At 35.8% G+C, this 21,728-nt stretch overlaps 1 protein-coding gene and 1 long non-coding RNA gene across 11 annotated transcripts in view; one reads left to right on the top strand and one right to left on the bottom strand.

Annotated features, from left to right (window-relative positions):
• LOC115210354 (potassium voltage-gated channel protein Shaw) overlaps positions 1-21,728 on the top strand; it is a 505,184-nt gene that overhangs the window by 180,012 nt on the left and 303,444 nt on the right. The window contains exon 1 of one of the 9 annotated variants that reach the window (XM_036502595.1): positions 11,207-11,346. The exons of the other annotated variants lie outside the window; for them this stretch is intronic. The gene's annotated coding sequence lies outside the window, so the exon portion shown is untranslated. Of the gene's footprint in view, positions 1-11,206; positions 11,347-21,728 lie in introns of those variants that run through there. 9 annotated transcript variants of the gene reach the window in all.
• Positions 16,430-18,917, bottom strand: LOC118763167. 2 transcript variants are annotated; one of them, XR_004998931.1, is made up of 3 exons: positions 18,613-18,917; positions 18,348-18,439; positions 16,430-16,780 (listed from the first exon to the last, which is right to left on the bottom strand). It is a non-coding gene; the product is annotated as an uncharacterized LOC118763167 (long non-coding RNA). The 2 variants fall into 2 exon arrangements; XR_004998930.1 differs by lacking the exon at positions 16,430-16,780 and adding an exon at positions 16,829-16,935 and having other exon boundaries at positions 18,613-18,916.

The raw sequence follows: 21,728 nt of genomic DNA, 5'->3' as shown, positions 1-21,728 counted from the left end.
CTTTCCCACAGACGCATAAAAGCAACTCAAAACACCTAAGGAAATATGGAATTAAGTGTTTTACATAGAATCAATTATATGGAGTAGGTTTAAAATGCTGTTTGGGAAGCGTACATATACCCTATTCACTTGGCATTTTCGTATATATTAAATTTTCTATTGTTTTATATTTATAATGTATTGCACATTTTGGTATTTGACATGATTATTTTTTCGTAAAATAAATTAATATGTTTGTATATAAATATGCCAAAAGATAAATAGGCAAAATCAAAACCTTTAAAAGTAAAAGAGAAATAGCTCCGATATTGGTTTCAAATTTTGAAACAAGGGCAGCAATTTCGCGGGAGTGGATAAGTCAATTAGATCGACTCCGGTTCTCAACTAGTACTTATTTTATCGATCCCGAGAGAACTAAAGACAAAGACGACCTCGGTGGTATAAGGAATTGCTATTAAGAAGTATTCCTGTTATGGCAAATATTTTCCGTGAAGATATAATTCATTCCTCGTGTGGCTCCAGGCTAAAGTAATTTATATATTTTTGCTTATGTTCCATGCTGATGTTGACTAATGCTACTGTATCTTGCACTTTTATGATTACTCATTAAAACTACAGTATTGAATCGCATCATTTTACTGACCTCTATCATTACTAAGACGGTCTGTCCTTCTTCTACCCCTCTTCTGTCCTTCTTCTGTCCTCGCAATATCTGTTTAGTCCCTCAGCTCCTACAACCTGTACTAAATTCATCTTCCAATATTACCCTTTACATCACTCAACATCCATTTGAACCGCTCTCCCTTCCACTACCTCCCTCGAAACTCAACAACAACAACAGCAACAACAACAACAGCACTAGACTAACTGCAACACGTCTATGAATTGTTGACTCGGCTATAGATCAGCATCGCTTTCTTGGATTAAAATATTTAAACATGAAATTGAAACTTCCAAATGAAGTAAGAGCTTTGAGGAGATTAGAGTCATCCAAAGGAAATAGCATCAAATAACAAGATTAAGTCAAGTCAACCGATGCAGAAAGCAGCATAGTCTACCATTCTTATGGCTCCGCTTATGCTGTACTGTTTCGATTTATTGGCATTACATCTAAATGGTAGTTGCTAATTAAATTCGTGTTCTGTTCCTTTCACTGAAAATAAAATTTACATAAATTGCTCACATGATGTACTAAAAGAGAACGGAGAAAATTCTCTTCCAGCAGTATTTAATCATTACCTTTTGGCTCGTACAGTAGAAGCCTACACTACACCTTGGCGTATATGCGTGAGGTCGTTTGTGCGTGTGGGTATATGTTTTTGAACATGAGTGCATACATGTCGGTATATATGTGAGTGTTTGTGTGTGTGTGTGCGTTTGTGCGCGCACTCAAGTGTATGCTCTTTTACTGGTTTCAGTCATTTGACTGTGGCCATGCTAGAGCACCGCCTTTTAGTCGAGCAAATCGACCCCAGGACTTATTCTTTGTAAGCCTAGTACTTATTTTATCAGTCTCTTGTGCCGAACCGCTAAGTTACGGGGACGTAAACACACCAGCATCGGTTGTCAAGCGATGGTGCGGGGGATAAACACAGACACACAAACATATACACGCATACACACACACATATATATATATATATATATATATATATATACGACGGGCTTCTTTCAGTTTCCATCTACCAAATCCACTCACAAGGCACACACATATATACATATATACATACATACATTCACACACACATACACGCACGCACATACGAATGTATGAATATGTATATGTATATGAACACATATGTATTTGTCGGCCCGAGGCTATAGTAGAAAACACTTGCCCAAGGTCCCACGCAATGGGAATGAACCCAAAACCATGTGGTTGGTAAGCAAGCTACTTACCACACAGCCATTCCTGTGCTTTATGTTCCATGAAAATATTGGACAGGAATGTCGCGGAAGGCATTCTCATTGTATGTAGCGTCTAGCAGAACTTAAACTCTCAAAGACAGACCCAGGAATGGATTATTATATTTACTCTTACAACATAGGTGCAGCCAAGGATAGGCGGTAATAAGATCCAATTCACAAACATGCTGCCTCTGGTTCGATTCATCTGCATGAGTTAATGGGCAAGTGTCTTTTAATCTAATCTCGGGACCAATAATACCTTGTAATAAAACTATTAGCCGAAAACTATAAATATATATGTGTGTGTGTGTGTGTGGTGTGTGTGTGTGTGAATGTATGTATATATAGGATTGTATGTATGTATATATATATATGTGTGTATGTGTGTGTACAAATACAAACTCATACTTAATAAATACACACACATACATATATATATATATATATATATATATATATATATATATGAATAAAAAATAGAGTTAACGCAGGTGTAATCAAATATTTTTATTTTCGACACATATTATTCAAAATATTCAACGTAAACACGAAGTTTCTACCTTTATAAACAAGGAGTTACCACATCTTTACTTGTGAGATTTTTGCTGCCCTGGTAACTATTTATTTTTTTTTCCGTGTTAATTGTTAACAAGGTAAAAATACACTTATCTATATATATATATATATATATATATATATATATATATATATATATATATATATGTATATATTATATGCATATATGTGTTCATATACGTATACGTATTCATACATTCGTACGTGCATGCATGTATGTGTGTGTGTGAATGTATGTATGTATGTATGTGTGTGTGTGTGTGTGTATACATATACAAACTCATGCATTCATAAATACACATAAGCATATATTATATGCATATATGTGTTCATATACATATACATATTCATACATTCGTATGTGCGTGCGTGTATGTGTGTGTGAATGTATGTATGTATATATGTATATATGTGTGTATACATATACAAACTCATGCATTCATAAATACACATATACATAGATATTATATGCATATATGTGTTCATATACGTATACATATTCATACATTCGTGTGTATGTGCATGCGTGCCTGTATGTGTGTGTGTGTACATGTACGTATTGTACTTATTGACATGCTTCTGAATGCATTAGTCTTTGTATTGTTTCCAATAGACTACATTTCAAAGGCGGTTGCTCATATAAAGGTTCCGCCATAAAATCGCCTTCCACCATTTTAGTCTTTCTTTCAATACACTCAGCTGCTTTTGTTGACGTAATGCATATCAGTTGTTTTAGGATTTTCATTGTTGATAATGATGTAAGATTCTTTACAGCATAATACAAATTACAACTCACAACTTATGGACACATTTCGCCAAGTCGTAAATAGTTACTAACCACTATGAAGCTGTTAGTTTTTAAAGCTTTTCCAAGAAAACAGATACACTAAAGGGAATTTATCTTTGTAATCGAATGATCCCCTATGGCCTAGCAGCTATTTTATATTTCTGGGTTAAATGAATTTGCGGCCATAAAGAACTTCTACCTGATAATTGAACTGTCAAATCAGCCCTACTGTTTTGAATAAATAAAGACATTGTTGTGTGGACGCCCCCAGACAATGAAGTAGGCTAACCCAATACGTAGATAGATATAGAGGGAAAAGCCCTGACGTCACGAGCAGAGAAGAATAGAGTTATGTTGAGTAGAGGTCATCTGAACGAGTACGACATAACAGATATATAAATGTAGTCTCAGTTATAGTATTCATCGAAAGTAAAATGGTACGCCATTGATTATGGATCTATATCTATCAAACTGAACTGAGGCTAAACAACAATAAGAAATATTGGATCTTTTCGGTTTGAACGGCAGTTTTTAACATAATTTCTATGTAACTAAAAAATTTTTAACTTCGTATACTGGTAGAATGTGTTTATAAAACATCTTTTTCTCTTGACTTTATTGAGAAAATTTTATAGTTTGTAAGATATTTGGGTTTTTTTTCTTTAATTTCTGCAATTTCAACCAATCAGTGACGCCTATTGCGTTAAAAATCATTCTGTGCCGTATGAAAATGTCCCTCGTTTAAGAAACAGATTGGGTTTATTTACATTTGTGAAGAAAAAAAGACACCTTTGCCCCCACCTCTAACCCTAATTAATCCAAACCCTAAAAGAGATTGAAATGCAATAGATCGATTCTAGGGTCATAGTTATGGGTGACAATTTCCTATGACACCACTTGGAAAAACTGCCGTTCAAACTGAAAAGATCCGAAATATTTTCAGTATAACCCAGTCAGGAAACCTTTGTCTACTCTCTTTACTTACTAGGATTAAGGGCCTAATCTCATTTATACAGTAATTAAAGAAATGATAATGTGGACCTAGATACACAATTTGGGAAAAATGAAAAAGAGAGGATATTCAGAGATGGAATTGCTTTTCATTTTGGATTAAACTACAACCATTCTATTACCATTCTATTTGGGCTTCAATAAAATCGGTCAAATATTCCGTCGATCGAATGTTGAATATAAATAGTTAAAGCAAAAACAAAAAAAAAAAGATTCACAGAAATAAATTCATAATTGCGGCTTGGGAAAGAATCGTGAAAAAAATGTCGTAAACAGAAAAGTAATTAAGTAATTTATTTAAAGTAGTTTACTAATTGATAATACTAATTGAAACTTGTACACAATGTTAGTACAGTTTATTTAATGACATTATATGTGTGTGAAAGAGGAAATCACATTTTAATTAATATCCGTAATATTGCATTCACTCATTCATGTAGCAAAGTTTTTCTCGGGGTATCCCTGCGATTTTGGTCTCATGACCTTTTTTCTACTTGAATTTTGTCCCATATTTGTTCTAATCATACTATACACACCCACTTGTTTGGTGGTTTTTTATTATTTTCGACACTATGATAATAGATAACTTCCAAAAATTTCTACCCTGGCGTTGCCTCCGAGGACGTGTAGGACATTACCAGTTCAAAGTAAACTGCACAGATACAATACTACCGTCAACTTCGAGGACTCGCGCTGAAACTCGTGTTGCACGCATTCATTCCATATACGAATGTTGCTGGCCAGTGATGTTTATCGAACGGATACAGTCACGAGTAAAATGAATGTAGTTTATCAGCCGTGTCCATGCTAAAAGTAAAATTATTATTATGATTGTTGTTGTTATTGTCGTTGTTGTTGTTATTGATGTTGTTTCTGCTGCTGCTGCCGTTGCTGCTGCTGCTGCTGTTGCTGCTGCTGCTGCTGTCGTTGCCGTGGACTAGGAGAATTGTAAGATCGTCAGAAAAATAATTTGCAATATTTCTTCCGACGTCTTTCGTTCTGAGTTCAAAGACAGAAATGAGAATCTTTGAATTCTTAAAGATATGTCTACCTCTTCTGACGTTAATACCAGCCGGGATAAAATCGAGAAGCTATCAGGGTAGGCAACGAACAAAATCATAAAAACCGTATTAGGGCTTACAACAAAGTCAGAAATGTAGTCCTGTTAAACACAACCTACTTCTTATGCAAGACTCTTTCCATTTGACAACATAATTTTTACTACTAAACAGATTATGGACAAACCTCAACCTTAGTAGAGCCCAAACAATACTTTTTTCTACTCAACCATCACCCAATAAAATAAGAACACAACACATACTCTTAAATAAAGAACATCCGACAATAACATGAGTCCTTCGTCGGTTTTATCATTAGAGTGTTCAATGAACTGAACTACATTCTCGTAAATCTGTAAGTAGTAAATTATTGCATACACATGTAATTCTCTTGCTGAATCAGCGTGGTAGAATACATGATAAGGGTGTAAATACAGGTTGCAATATATCCGCCCGGCTCCGACGGGATTTTTAACGCAAAACTTGGGTTAAATTGAGGGTAGGGCAAAAGACATTTTTCGATAATGCAACGTAAATTGAACCCCATGCCTGATGTTGCTTATTCCTGCGCCAACCCACAACCGACGCACCAACAGCAGCCGTTCAAGAATTTGGACCTGGAGATCTCCATTTCCAGCGACTTCGAGGGCTGCCTTCCAGTGGTGTCGGGCGACAACGAAGAGCTCTCGACTACAACAAGACGACCAAAGTTTTTTTGTTTTCCAAGGTCTGGGGTCTCCCGCCCCTAAGCCCTAGACCATCACCTAATCACCCTTGCCCGTCTTGTTGCTTAACAACAACAACGACAACAAGAGCACCAACAGCAAATCACAGAACTCATATTAACATATAATCAACACAGCACGAACTCTCACAATAACCACCCAACACTATATCATTTAACGCACCTTGCAAACTACACAAGATACACAATCCCTACCTAGCGAAATAGCAATTTTACGGTAATATCGTTGCTTACATCCGTTAACTGTTGTTGATTCTGAAGTATCTATTTACCAATTCATGTACTGTGTCGTACGGCAGCTAAGTCTCTTGGCTACGGATGCAACTAAACTATCTACTAAGCCATCTGCGATCTCAAATAAATGCATAGGCCTATTAAAAAAACAATAGAAACCATTTTTAAACATCATTTTAATCTTATTGTCTTTACGATCTGATCTAGAAAAACACAAAAATAAGTATATTATAGATATATAAAAGTGAAGTTGTGTGTCTGTCTCCTACGATTTAGATTCCTAACTACTCCCACATTTTGTGGTGCAGTGTAACCAAAACCGGGTATCTTATAGTCGTCATTCATATCGAGCCCTTCTGGGTATTAGCGCGCGTCTACGATGAGTCTACGATTAAAAAAAAATTACCATCATTTTTTCCCATTTTTAATGCATTTTTTTGCTATTATATAAGGGAAGTAACTCTCTAAAAATGCTTATATAGTTATTTCCCTTACAAACCCGAGCAACGCCGGGCGATACTGCTAGTTATAGATATGGCTGTAACATTAACTACGTCGCTCTCTTATCTGGCTGCACTATTCTACTATAAATCCTGAAGAATATATTGCTACAAGGTATCAGTTAAGTCAACCTCGTCCTTTGCCACTATGATTACCACGTTAACTTTCCAATATGTTAAAACAAGCTAGTCAAACAGAGAACAATAGTCTTTTAGTGTTCTTTTAAGTAGCGGCGTTACTGTATACGCAAGAAAAAAAATACAATGTCTATTTAGCGTCCTTGCTCTTAAAGGGATAACATGTCTAAAATGAGTTGATTTTTATTATTGACATCGTGCCAAAAATTTTGTGGTGAGGGAACAAATTAATTACATTGACACCCAGTACTTTGCCGGTTCTCTCTATGATTTCGAACTTACACTATGGAAGAGCGTAAGCAAATTATCACAAATCGTCTGCCGCTCTGCTGATTAGGTCTCTCAAGGAAAAAAATCCACTTCATCATTATCAATGAGAGGCCATTATGATTCCATTTAGAAACAATACATTGACATTAAGCATAATTAAATCTCAGAATGAGATTGAAACAGTAATCGCTCGATAATGTAAAGTATAGAAGCCATCTTATCATGGCTAACCACATTGAGGAGGGGGTTGTTACTGTAGCTTTATAGCCCCAAGAGATCTTCGTCTCTAGCTGGCTTTAGACACAATATCTGTGTCCTTAGAGTATTTGCAAAGGGAGGCCATCCCTTCCTCGCAAGCCTGAGTGATACGCTCGAACTAGTTTCGGGATGGTTGTCCCTCGTCAACGGGCGGTAACCACCAGGTAGCGATGAAAGTGAAGGCTCCTTTGCAAATAGATATAAGTTTTTCTAATGGCGTCTGCCACTGATGTCGAAAAACGAACAGTAAGCATAATTAAATCTCAGAATGAGATTGAAACAGTAATCGCTCGATAATGTAAAGTATAGAAGCCATCTTATCATGGCTAACCACAAGCGTACAATGTTAAGTCTTCTTTCTAAATCTAATGAAATGCGCCAATTCTTTTTTGCAGAGGATTACCTTGATTGTATAGTCATCACCTTATTTTACTGAGCTCAGGGAACAGGCACAGTCTCAGAACGCTTATCGCAAATACCGGAAGCCGTAGTTCCTGTGTTCTACTACCTTTCATCCATCAACTCTACCACTTCACCGAACTACTTTCAATTCCCTTCTTTCCATCCTCACTTTGTTCTTGTCTTTCCCAATCTCTCCCCTCTTTTTCAGAGGAAGCAAAGTTTAATGTGACATTTTGGTTAGAATCTACCTTCGCTGTAATATAAATCCTGGCACATTTAAATGTCTCCGCTCTCTATGTCATATGTTACCCTACATCCGTAACCAACCTCAAGTAAGGTTCCAACTGGTAGATTTCACTGCATGTATTTGTACCAACCATATTGTATTACCTGTATGTCCTGCAAAGCTCTACACTTTGGTTAAGCCAGCCGTTCTTTATGTGACTGAATCCATGAGCATCGTCCAAATATTCGAAACAACATGTAATCACTCTCCAAAACAGTAACTCGAAAGTTCAATTCAAGCTACTTCGTGAATCATCTCCCTGCATGGAATTAGCTTACACCACAGTTTGACATACATCCACAAAAACAAGGAAAAGTACCTTATTTTCTTTTTTACTCCACCTCGCCCGTATTAACTTCTCTAGTCCTTCGTTGTCCTCAGCTGCCTATTTTTCCTCCCGTAGCCACACAGTAGCAGCAACACATTTCTGCCTATCTTAATCTCTATAAAACAATGCGTATATGAGTATGTATGTGTTTATGTATGCATATGTGCGTGTGTAGGTGCGCGCATTTTTATGCGTATTTGTGAGCATAAGAACAATGAACGATGTGATTTCATCGTCAGCTACGAATAAACTGTAAAGTAACAGCCCCCCCCCCTTGCAAATTACTATAGTTGCAAAGGTTATGCATCGTTAGAGCAATCCCAGGTAGCTTGCAAGTAACCTTGTTGTCACTTTATTGACTGTAAATAGCCTGGTGGGATGTGTACAATCAACAAGTTGTCATGTAAGCATCTCTTCCTTGATGACTGCTGACAGATGAACACTGGTGACAATCACGCAGCTACTATTTGAAAGATGAGTCGATTATTTTCACAGTGATGTCAACTGTCACTCCGCAGTAACAGCTAGCCACATATAGGGATCAACATATCGTTTGCTGAGGGCGAGGTGAAGAACACCATAGGTTCTCTATCCAGTGCCAAGCCCCTTGATTTGACACCATTTCAACCATGACTACAAGGCTGGAGATACTAGCCTTGTTTCAAAGCTCACTGGTTTCCATTCACTTTTAAAAGACGGTGGTTATCCCAGCGATCGGTGATGCAACAATTACTAGGCTTGTCTCTGCTCCCAGTTGTTAGAATGATCCTCACCTGAGTAACGTTCAACTAGTTACCATCACAACTTTGCCTGAGCGGTAATACGACATTAGAGAACCCAAGACAGTCGACATGGTATTTGGAGTATGCCAGCTTTAGGATAAAAATATTCTGAACAATAACATGATCTCTACATCACTTTTATCAATCTTAGAAAAGAATTTAACTCTCAATCGTAAAGGCCTCTGCAGAATCATTGCCAAGATTAGTGCTTTGGTACCGTGATTCTATGATGGCATGTTTGTCAGTTTCATTAATAAAGGATAACCGACAATGGCATTCAAGTCATAGCCAGTTTTACTCAGGGTCGTGTGGTAGCTCTTCTGCTTTTTTAAACATTTTAAATACTGTAGAACAGACGGCTCTTAAACCTGAAGAGACTTCCAAGGATATGTCACATAGGATCAATTAGAGAAGGTGTTCACCATGGAGAAGATCAGTCACTATTTAGAAAACAATAATGAATTCACCAATAGAGAATTTTATAAAATAATACAGGTAATAAATATAATTGTGTATGTGCATGTAACAGCAAATTGTTGAATATGCATATCAACGAAAACAGCCGATCGTATTCAGTCAGTCTTGAGATGCTTGGTGATACTGCAATATTTTTTATGCATATTACCAGGCGTTCGATCTGGCTACCAACTCTTATGTTTATTTATTTGTGCTTGTGTGTGTATTTAGGTATACATATAAATGGATTTTATGTATTTTTTCTAACTTTAACCTTAACACCATTCTCTATTTTTCAAATCTACCCGTATTCCAGCTGACTTTACTGATGTCCTCTTACAAAAATCCTTTCCTCTTTTCCCTACTTCTCTCATTTCCAGTTAATATTTTCCCTCATTCTCACTAGTCCCAGTTTATTCAGTATTACAAGTAAATATTTCTTCTCCTTTCGACAAGAGGTCTTGTCCATAATGTTAGATTTCTGATCTTCGTCACCCTCACATCAAAATAATTCATTCCACTTTGTGAACTTTTGATACTTCCTATTTGTTGATGCAGACTGTTATTATTTTCTTCGGATTCTACTTATCATTAAAGATTCTTATCATTAAAGATTCTTTCAAACCGACTTCGAAAACGATAACTAACAGTTGTCAAGATGACAGAAACCTAACACAAGAAGAGCAGATTTAATAAGTATTGAAAGAACAACGAATAAAAGACAGCATGCTGATATAATGGGAAGAAATCTCATGAAACTATGAAAAACAATGGAGAGAATTAAAGAAACAGTTATCTATTCATTAATGACTTCCTGACATGAAATTTCTAATGTATTTAGTTTCTTCGGAAACTCTCCGTTACCTACTCTTGACTTACGAAATTTAAGGATTAAAAATATATATTTCTCTTCGTTAATTTTTGTCATTGATTTTTTTTTACAACTGAGCATAAATCCAGTTTTTCTTTGTAAAATTGTATTGTATTATTGAATCGATTCCTGTATCGTATTGGCTGCTGTCTATCGATCAGTGAAGAATGTGAAAACGAAGTTGAACTTGGCTAGATTAGAGCTCGGAACCAAAATGACTGAAAACTATGATGCATTTAGCTTAACGTTCACCTGCCCGGCTGTTCTCGATCATTAAATTGTTTCGTATTATATTATGCTGACTGAAAATTTAATGTCGATTGAAATGAATGGATAGAAATAGTTTTTTTAAATATTTTTTTTAATTTTAATTCCTCAAGCATCTAGGTCAAGTTAGATTCTAAAACATTGGACTAGAGATATAGAAATAAAAGTAAAAGTAAAAATAAAGAAAAAAACCTATAAAGCAAACCAATTGTAAACAAAGGAAGTTATACAGTAGCAGAGTGAAATATGTCAGCTGCTGGTGAATGTGTATTTACTTAACAGATTAGGATCCTATTGATGTTATGAAAACAGCGGGCGACGATGGAATTGATCCCACGAGCTTTCTGGATCTTTGATGATAGTCAAATGTCTAACTTCCATATTCTTGTTGAAGGAAATCACAAATAATCACGCCGAGGATTAAGTTGAGTTTAGAAGCAATACAGATATGGTCTAAAAGCAACATGACGTGAGTCCAATCTATGTTTAAAAACAAGTTTTGACGTTTTGTTTTTGTTTGTTTTTTCAATCCAAATTTTAATGTGATCAATCGCTAAGTAACAGCGATTAAATAGAATGGTTGTAATCCAGTGGAAATTAGAAATTATGATCAACATCTTTTTTTACGTGAATAGATATCCTGCTGAGCAGATAGAAAAAAGAGGGTATGTTTTTGGTGAGTTGTCCATTTTTAAGTCAAAGCCTACATATATAAGGTTGTCCCAAAAGTTCGTAGAAAGTCTTGGAAAATAATGGTCTTTATTTTGAGGAATAATTTTTGTTGTTTTTGTTAGTACCTGGCGAGTAAAAATTTAATTTTCGCAAGTGTTTACGAACTTTTGGGACAACCTAATATTATTTACAAACATATTCACATATACCTATACAAGAGCGCACAATACACACGAATGTAATGCAACACACACTTATACAAGCTCACATACAAGCATACGAGTGAGTGTGCTTGTATGCAGTGGTATACTTTTAGCTTTTTATGTTCTACTAGTTTCCCTCATTGTAATGTTTAGTGCACTGCCTTCAGAAGTCCATCATACAGATCCCAGAACTTATTACAGACTTATACTTATTCAATTGTTCTCTATTGATCGATTGGAAAACTTTAGTTTTGATCTGAAAGGCCACAGGTAAATGCAACATAATTAAATATACACACTCGTATGCATACAGGCGCACCCACACACTCACACAAAATCACATACACGCAAACTCATATATATAGACATATGTCTGTGTATTTGTGTGTGTTTATGTGTGTGTGCGTGTAATTAATAAGGGTGGCTAATTCGCAATTTTACAACCTTGAAACAGAAATATATACGTCACTAAAGTGAACAAGGGTACTAATCAGCACCAGTATTGCTAGGAACAACCCAATAGCCACATACACGCACACACACAAACATACATACATATATATATATATATATATATATATATATATATAAGGATGAAAAGGAACACACGAGTCGATATATATGAAAAAATAAGTCAAAATAGAAAATGCTAAAATAATTTTATAAAGAACATTTCAGTCATTTTGAGACCTTTTCAACTGTAACGATTAAATAATTAAAGTTAGAAAAATTAAAAGAAATGTTTTTTTAAAGGAATATTTGTATAGTGTTCAAATATAAGTGGCATTCTGCCTTTCTCTGTCTCTCTTGTTTGCACTTGTGTGTTCGAGGTCACACACACACACATATATATATACACATACATAACGGTACGTCTACAAGATTCCGCTCACGAAGCGTTTGTCAACACGGCTATACAGTCATAGACAATTGCACAAGGGACCGATACTTGTATATGCATATATATATTATAATGTATATATGCCTTATGTCAAAAATAGAATAAAGAAAAAAGAAGTGGTGTGATAAGGGACATGCTATTGATCTCTTCCTTTCGAAAACCTCGGTAAAATTGAAATCGTTTTCTTTGAAAAGAGCAATTCCTTCGATAACATCTGCTTTGGACAAGGAAGTTAACGAGGAAACATCAGCTTATAAGTCCACCTTCTGATCATGCATTTAGATTATGTGATACATTGTCTCGCCGTTGGAGACAATTATATTCCCATCTTACACTTCATTTGATTGTTTAGCATCTCAACTTTTAACTATAAAGAATTCCATACAAACGAGACTACTCCAGATTTGTGTTCCAAATTCTCCGTATTGTCTTTATCTGTATACTACTAAACTCAATTTAATTAAAGGACGCTAGTCCTGAATATATATGGCTAAATATATGTGTGTGTGTGGGGGGGTATGTATGTATCTATGTGTGTGTGTATATATATATATATATATAGTTAGTCATGTATATAGCTTTTTATTATATATATGTGTGTCTGTGTAACAATGTGTGTGCGGTGTGGATTATATGTATGTCTGTACGCAGATAGACAGACAGACTGACAAACATACAGATAGACAGAAAGATAGACAGACAGACAGACAGATAGATAGATAGACAGACAAAGATTATAATGTATATTGTATCAGTTTTAATATGCATTTTCATAGTTTCTACATGTATTTTGTACTCTGAGATTTTAAAGATAAAGCTTAGGTACATTTGGCGCTCGTACCAAACTATATGCGAAGTAAGATTGACATACAACACGACTTGTGCGCCTTTCTATAGTACCCTTTTCAAAGTTTGCACGTGTGAGTGTGTGTGTGCGTGTGTGTGTGTGCTGTTTGTATATAATTATGTATCAACTTTTTCAAAATTTCAATTATTTTTTTAATGAATTATATTTGGGATATTTGATAAAGGAATGCTTACTGTAATGTGGTGAAACCATGGACTTTTTGTTTGAATAACACAATGTGAAAGCATTTCAAAAATTAAAGACTACAGAAAAAAAATGGAATTTCAACTAGAAAAGTAATAATTAGCGTTTTGCTGGTTTGTTGTCTGTTAATTATTAATGTTTAATTTAATTTCCTAATTTCATACTTGTTACTTCTAAGTCACAAACGCTAAAACCTATTTTTTCATTATAAATTCATTACTTACTGTTGCAGATGTTTCTTTTGTCTATGAAGACATTCTCAAATATTATATAGAATTAACATTTGCTCAGGAGAGAATATTTCTCATGTAAATGATTAACAGACCTTTTCTTTGTTTCACATAATAGTACATTTTGTGTGTGTGTGTGTGCGTGTGTGTTTTTCTATGTGTTTGACTTCTACCCACCCACCCCTCATATCTCTATATCTATATCTTTTTCTGTCAATCTTACCCGTTTTATGTGTGAGTGTCTATTAGTATCATTGTTAAATTCGGCTGAGGTCGACTTTACTTTTTATCCTTTCAGTGTCGATAAATTAAGTACCAAGGAAACTATAGAAAGTACCCCACCCAACAAATTTCAGGCCCTTTAGTAGAAAAGATCATTATTATTATTATTATTATTATTATTGAATGAGAGAGCAGTGCATGCCATCAAAGTGACACTGGGATAAAATATACAAAGTTCAGTATACCCATCATGACTACCTGTCTGATGAGGGTACACTAGGCACATGCATTACATCCATATGTGTGCGACATGGTGATCTCATATCAAGATAAACAGCGCATGACCTTGCAAGTGGGGCCCAGTTAGAATTTTCGTCAGGTCGAGTAGCCCATCCCGCTCAAAAGGTCCTTGAATAAGGGTTGTTTAAGGATGTTGAATGAAACACCTATGTTTCCTGAGGAGAATTATCCAAACCCCAAAGAATTCCTTTCAACACATGACTATGATGTTTCCCCACTACTTCTGCTCGTGATCAGAGATGCACATATCATCAGCCACTAAGGGACATGCTCAAATGGTTAAGGTCAAACAACTGACGAGCAAATCTGTGTTATTGAGCAGAATATTTGCTGTAGCCCATCTTTTATACCAAGACAAAACAATGTACATGATAACACTTCCAATCAGTTAAGATCAGAAGCCATGAGAGCCACTGCCTGGTACAGCATCAGGGCAGTTATTATTGTTGTTGTTGTTGGTGGTGGTGGTGGTGGTGGAGGTGTGCTTGACTTTTGCTTTGTATTTGTAAAGTTGACTACAAGTCTCACCCAGTGACTTCAAGAGACAAGTTAGAAGTTCAAGTTAGTGCTATGCCTAAGATGTTATATATTTGGTTTTGCACATAGTATTGTTCTAGAGAATGTTTAAGAAAAATAAGAAAATCATGTTTTTTTTTAAATTTGAGATTACATAGACAGTATTTTACGTACGATATGGGCAGTTCCCATAAGCACTAACTTTTGAATTTCTGTAATTTTGGGGTTTTCTGGTATTGGAGCTAGGTAGGAATCAGCCCCTTTTGCTATCATTCCGAGGGCACCTATGACAACAGGTATTGTTTTAGTCTTGAGATTCCATATTTTGCCAATTTCTATTTCAAGTTCTTTATACTTGCTCAGTTTTTGGTAGGTCTCGACAGATACATTTATGTCAACTGGACAGTCATATCAATGAGGAGGTATGATTTTTACCTGAAGTCTCTCAATATAGTGTCTGGTCTATTCGCATCTATCTTTCTGTCAGTTTGAGCGGTGAAGTTCCAGAGGAGTGAGATGTGGTCATTTTCAAGCACTGGGGGTAGTTTGTGTTCCCACCAGTTTTTAACATAAGGCAGGTCCAGGTTTTTGCAAATTACCCGGTGAATATATTGTGCTGCTCTATCATGCCTTTTGAGATACTCTGTAGGCGCAAGAAAACTGCAAATGGAGATAGCATGATCGATAGTTTCATTTTGTTGTTTACATACACATGTTGGGCTATTGTTATATGCACAGACAATGTACAGAATCTGATAGGCGAATGGATTGTTTAGTTTGAAGCAATTGTATGTCATCAAAAGTTATCAAGTGGGACGTAAAGTGAAATAAGTGTAAAACTCTCCTTTAGTCTGTAAAAATATGAACAACAACGGGAATTGAGAACTTCAGTCTAAATAAGTATTCCAACGAGGAATTCATACGCTGGTACTTTTCCTCAGAAAATTGTTTCAAAGAAATTTACTTCGCTTCACAGAAATTTACACGAGAAAACACACCACCTATACGCCTTTATCCGCGTAACTCATACACGGGTACCGTGTGGTAAATATCTTCCTTAGTATGTGTATATATATATATTCATGTATGAGACAAATTTCAATACACTGATAGAAATAATAGGCAAAACACCTGCATGCTACACCTTGCTGTATATGTGTGTGTGTGTGTCTGTGCGTTGGTACATACATATATCTATCTATCTATCTATCTATCTATCTATCTATCTATCTATCTATCTATCTATCTATCTATCTATCTATATATATATATATATATATATATATATATATATGTATTTATATACAGGGTGCGATAAATAGATTGCCGTCAAAATTATACAAAACTGAAAAGAGCACTGACAGCTCATTTTAACAGATATATTTATCAAAATTACATAAATATAACTTGAAAAACTAAATCGTAAATTTATTCAATAAAATCACCATTGTCTTCATCCACGGCTTCCAGACGACTTCGGAATCTCCTGCAACCCTTCTGGACGATCTCCTTGTCTTGGTGAATGCTACCATAATCCTTGCCTTCAGTTCATCTTTGGTGTCTCTCGCTCATCTGTGCCCCTTACATAATAATCAAGGCGTTTGCAGCCTGGGGAGTTAGGTAACCAGATGTTAGGGGTTATGTGGTTGTAGAAATTGTCTGACAGTCATGACTGGGTTCTCCTGCTAGTGTAGCATAGTGCAGTCTTGTTGCCACACATAGGATCTTCCAGCAGCCACTCTCTTGACCCAGGGCAGCACTACTTCCTCCAGGTACTTGATGTAGGCCTCCGTGTTGAGTGTGAGGCCCTGTCGGAAGATATATAGGGGCATAACTTCGCCATCACTAGTGATCAATCGAAACACCATGATGTTAACACACATATAAACACATATATACACTCACGCACACATCTGTTGAAATGTAACACATACAGTAGATTGTTGCTATATACATACGCAAGCTGTAAGCAAACAAAGAAACAAATACTTATATGTATACAACAAGGCGCACTAAAACGCATACACTCACGCAAACAAATATTCAATATTAGTATTTTGTATACACACACAAAACAAAATGTTTCCTAAAATTAACTCAGTCAGTAGAAGCAAAAACAGATGTGTACGTATACTTCTGGCTTTATAATGACACTTAATGAAGGTAGAATAATGACTGATTTCATTACAGCTGTATCTAATACGGTTTGACTGACGGTTCGTCGAATTAACAGGTTTTGGATTTGATATATATATATTGAATTTGAAGAGTATTGTACCTGTCTAACGTTTAAATAGTAATAATTCATTGACTTATACACATAATTCCATGCATTAAATTAGCATGACTACAATCGTTTCTGGGAAAGGCGCAAGGCTTGGAATTTAGGGAAAGGGGATAGTGGATTATATCGACCTCAGTACTCAACCGATATTTTATCGACTCCGAATGAATGAAAAGTAAATTCGCCTTCAGCTGAATTTGCACTCAGAACGTTCTGAGCTGGGGAAAAATGCGGCTAACCATTTTGCTCGACGCGCTAACAATTCTGCCAGCTCGCCGCCTTTAGCATGTTTAGAATGATGTAAAATTCATTTGCAATCATTTACTGGTAGTCAAAGTAAGACTAGTAAATGCGGAAGGCTGCGAGCTGGCAGGGTATTCAGCAGTATGTTTGTGGCAAGTATGGCTTTTCTGGTTTAAAAAGATTTTTCGCCCATGGGATGGAGCCTGAGAAAAGCTTGGACTCCAGCCTAGATAAAACAAGACATCTCCATTGAAGTTTAAACGCCATCGACTACATTGCCATGCATGTAAGGATATATGGATGTATGTATATGATTTTGTGCATCTGTGTATGAAAAAGACAGTGAGAGAAAGTGTGTGCGAGTGTGTGTGTGACTATGTGTGAGTTTTATTGTATGCGTGTGTTTATGGTTTACATCGTGGTCAAATAAGAGACTAATTTTAATAATGAATTTGTCAATATTTACAATCTCACTCATATTGACGCATACACATGTACATGCATACATACAAACATACATATACACAGGCACGCACTCACTTAGGCGCATGCGCACACACATATTCAAACACACAAAACTACAAGTACTCACACAGAAAGAAATGGGATATTTTAGCATGGCAATTTGAAACAAAGCTATATTTTAAATTTAGCTCTTTCATTCGGCCCACTTTAAAGACGTACTGTGTGAAGATATGATATCACACAGATCTGGAAGCATTCTGTTGCTATAGTCCTTTTAGAAAATAAACTAGTTTTTTTTCCCCCTTAAATATTACGTCAAGAATCTCTTCAATTGACGTTTATCAAATGAAGCAATACTGAATTACCATTATTGAATTTCTTACGTAAATAGAAGACGAAATGCTCATAGAAATGATATGTGCCACTTCGGTTTCCATGCCTTTATCAGTGGTGTCAGCAACGAAAATTGTGTCACCTCGAGTAAAATTGAAAACAAAATTATAATAAAATTTATAAATCTTTTTAAAAAATGAATATAATTTTAATAATCTTTTTGTCATGGAAATTGCCATTTTTCTCAGAGAATAATGCAATTACGCTTGAAAGGCGAATCCTACTAATCTGGCTTGGAGAAAAAAATTTGCTTACTTTACGTTATTATTCTTCACACGTGGCCATTCAAGTGACTAAAAACACCGCTGTGACGTTGGAATTGACGTTACCGGCACTTTTTTTTTTTTTGTATCTGTTGCTTAGCATTTACAAGAGGTTTCTTCTGTAACAGAAATAACCCTTTTAATGTTGCATACAATAAAAAGCAATGTCTATCGAATCGGTCACACTAGGGAAAGAAAGGTAAAGCACTAAAGGAAGTGAAAGTAGATTACAGTCATGGAGTAGGCGGCAGTTACGGATACTAAAGCAGGCGAACAGCATTCAAAGGCTTTGCTCTGAAGCCGCTGATATTTTAGGGTTAGGGTTAGGGTTTTTACTTTATCAGTTTCACATACACACACACAAATATATACATATATATATGAAATTAAATATTAAACACTTTTGTTTTCAAAATATTATCGTTCACATAACATATATATAAAGTTATCTGAACGATAATTTAAACATATATGTGTGTGTGTGTTTTTTTTTTTTTTACTTGTTTCAGTCATTTGACTGCGGCCATGCTGGAGCACCGCCTTTAGTCGAGAAAATCGACCCCGAGACTTATTCTTTGTAAGCCCAGTACTTACTCTATCGGTCTCTTTTGCCGAACCGCTAAGTGACGGGGACGTAAACACACCAGCATCGGTTGTCAAGCAATGCTAGGGGGACAAACACACACACACAAATATATACACACACACACATATATATATACATATATACGACAGGCTTCTTTCAGTTTCCGTCTACCAAATCCACTCACAAGGCATTGGTCAGTGGGACTGAACACGGAACCATGTGGTTGGTTAGCAAGCTACTTACCACACAGCCACTCCTGCGCCTATGTATACTTTCATTTCTTTTTCTTTTGTGTTAGTCCATTTTACCCGTCCGCAAATTGAAAAAATTATGAACAACCTTAATCGATTTTTGAACCTTATTGGGTTCTAATCAAAGGCGTCTTCATCATTCTGGCAGTCTCAAGGGAAACGAGCAGCCAAACTGTATATATACTCAACAAATGCAGCAGTTACTCTATGAAGGAGTCCCTAATTTGCATATCGAAAGTGTTTAACACAGTATAAATACTAGCGGTCTGTCAACGGGAATCTTAGTGCACACAGCACCAAGGTATGATATAATATATATGTATTGGTATTGGCATCCTTTCTGTCTCGGGAGACAATGGAGTTGCGCATGAAGTAGCCTAGTCCGGCTTTTATATTTCATGTCTTGATACATTTCCTGCTGTGGCTGTGTAGTCCTATCCTGCACAAACACTCCCTCTGGTAGGTACCGCAAATGTAGAGAAGACTGTTCCTGGCTGGTTGTAGTGCCATAGTCTCTTGTTTACGTCTCTTCCTTTCTTTCCATTTCTCCTCTCTCTCTCTGTATATTTGGCCTCTTCATCCTGCTCCAAATATATATGTAACACATGGTATAATTATAAACAGGGCAAACTTTATCCGGTTCCTTACAGACTGAAAAATAATGAACAACCTTAACTGATTTTCGAACCTTATTAGGTTCTCATCATAGGCGCCTGTATTTATTTATATGTATGTATACGTACATACATTATGTGGGCGATATTTTCAACCGAGATGTTACAATCGTATGTGATTCTGCAAGTGCTTCATTTCTGTATATGAACTTCATTACTGACATGTATTAATGCTTTACTCCATTCTGCTGATGTGCCATTGTCTATCATTAATAAACTGTCGGTATTTTTGACGACACGGGTATGCTAGTTAAATTCGATGATAAGATAGCAAAGAAGCTGATTGGCAGCAAAATGACGAAGAAAATGCCTTGTAGAATTTCGCAATGTTCCTTAAATGTTCTTTATTCGATTGCCGCCATAGTCAACTTAACTTTTCAACTCTTCCTTTTAATTCGTAAATTATCAGCGTAAATGCTGATAAATATGTGTCAAATCTAGAAGTCAGTATTAGGATTGTATTGTAGTGGACTAGCAGGAGTGAATGTGATTCAGGATAAATGCATAGGAATGCTTGATATATTATTTCTTCATTCTTGAATCCCATTGTGGATTCCCATTGTGTATGACACCATCTTTTATCTCTTTAATGGTCGATAAAAGAAATATTAGAACGGAAGGCGGTGCAGTGACAGTGCTGACTATTTCCCACTTCTGCAAATATAGCATTGTGACTGGCTAAATGATATCAGCGTAATATTAAACTGAATGTCTCCCTCAGGGAGCAACTTACGTCATAAAGAACAAACATAATAGATACAGATATTCGATTTTTTTAATAAAAGATATGGTATACAAATACTGTCCATGGTTTATAAATACTGAAGTATGTACATATTTTGCTATCTTCATTCTTAAATCTCAATCGTATAAATTTAATCGGGTAATTGTTCTCATAAAGTTCATAGAGAAAAATGTTATCCACGTCGTAGATAGTGTTTATGTGATAATTAATCTATATTTAAAAATGATGCAGCGAAATCTTTTAGTTGATGCTCGGTTTCGAAGATATCTAGTCAGGTTTAACTTTAAATCTAGAGTATCATCAGTTTTAATGTTGCTTTCTATCAGACTTCTTTAAATGTCTGCTCTTTAAAAAATCAATTTTCTTTTTAAATCTTATGACATTATGCCACAAATTCTTACTGAGATATTTTGGCTGTAAACAAATGCAATTTATTTTTTAGTATGGAAGGAAATTGTAGTTTTGATATTTATTTCATTCTCAGAGTTAAGAGTGGTGCATGGAGCAGACTTGCTTCAATTGCGAATCAAACTCCAGCCATGGACATAGCAATGTCAAAAACGTATATTTTTACTGTAAACTGGTTACATACACAGTGTTATCTAATGCCCCTACGGCCCCAGTGTTGTAAAGATGCATTAGGTCGAAAGGGTACTAAAGAAAATTTCACTTTCATGTACATCTTAGGCACATCAGCCAATGCCATAAACTATTAAATCACTTGGCAATTTTACAGTTATTCGCTGATGTTGGAGTGGGGATACAAGTTCATCCTACTCTGCAGCACGTATTGCATCGAATTGGATTGAGTCAACTAAGATTTAAGTGCTTTGGCCACGAATGCAACATGAT

The sequence above is a fragment of the Octopus sinensis genome, linkage group LG4, assembly GCF_006345805.1.
Source record: "Octopus sinensis linkage group LG4, ASM634580v1, whole genome shotgun sequence".
Taxonomy (NCBI): Eukaryota; Metazoa; Mollusca; class Cephalopoda; order Octopoda; family Octopodidae; genus Octopus; species Octopus sinensis.
This window is presented reverse-complemented; position numbering and strand designations above follow the sequence as displayed.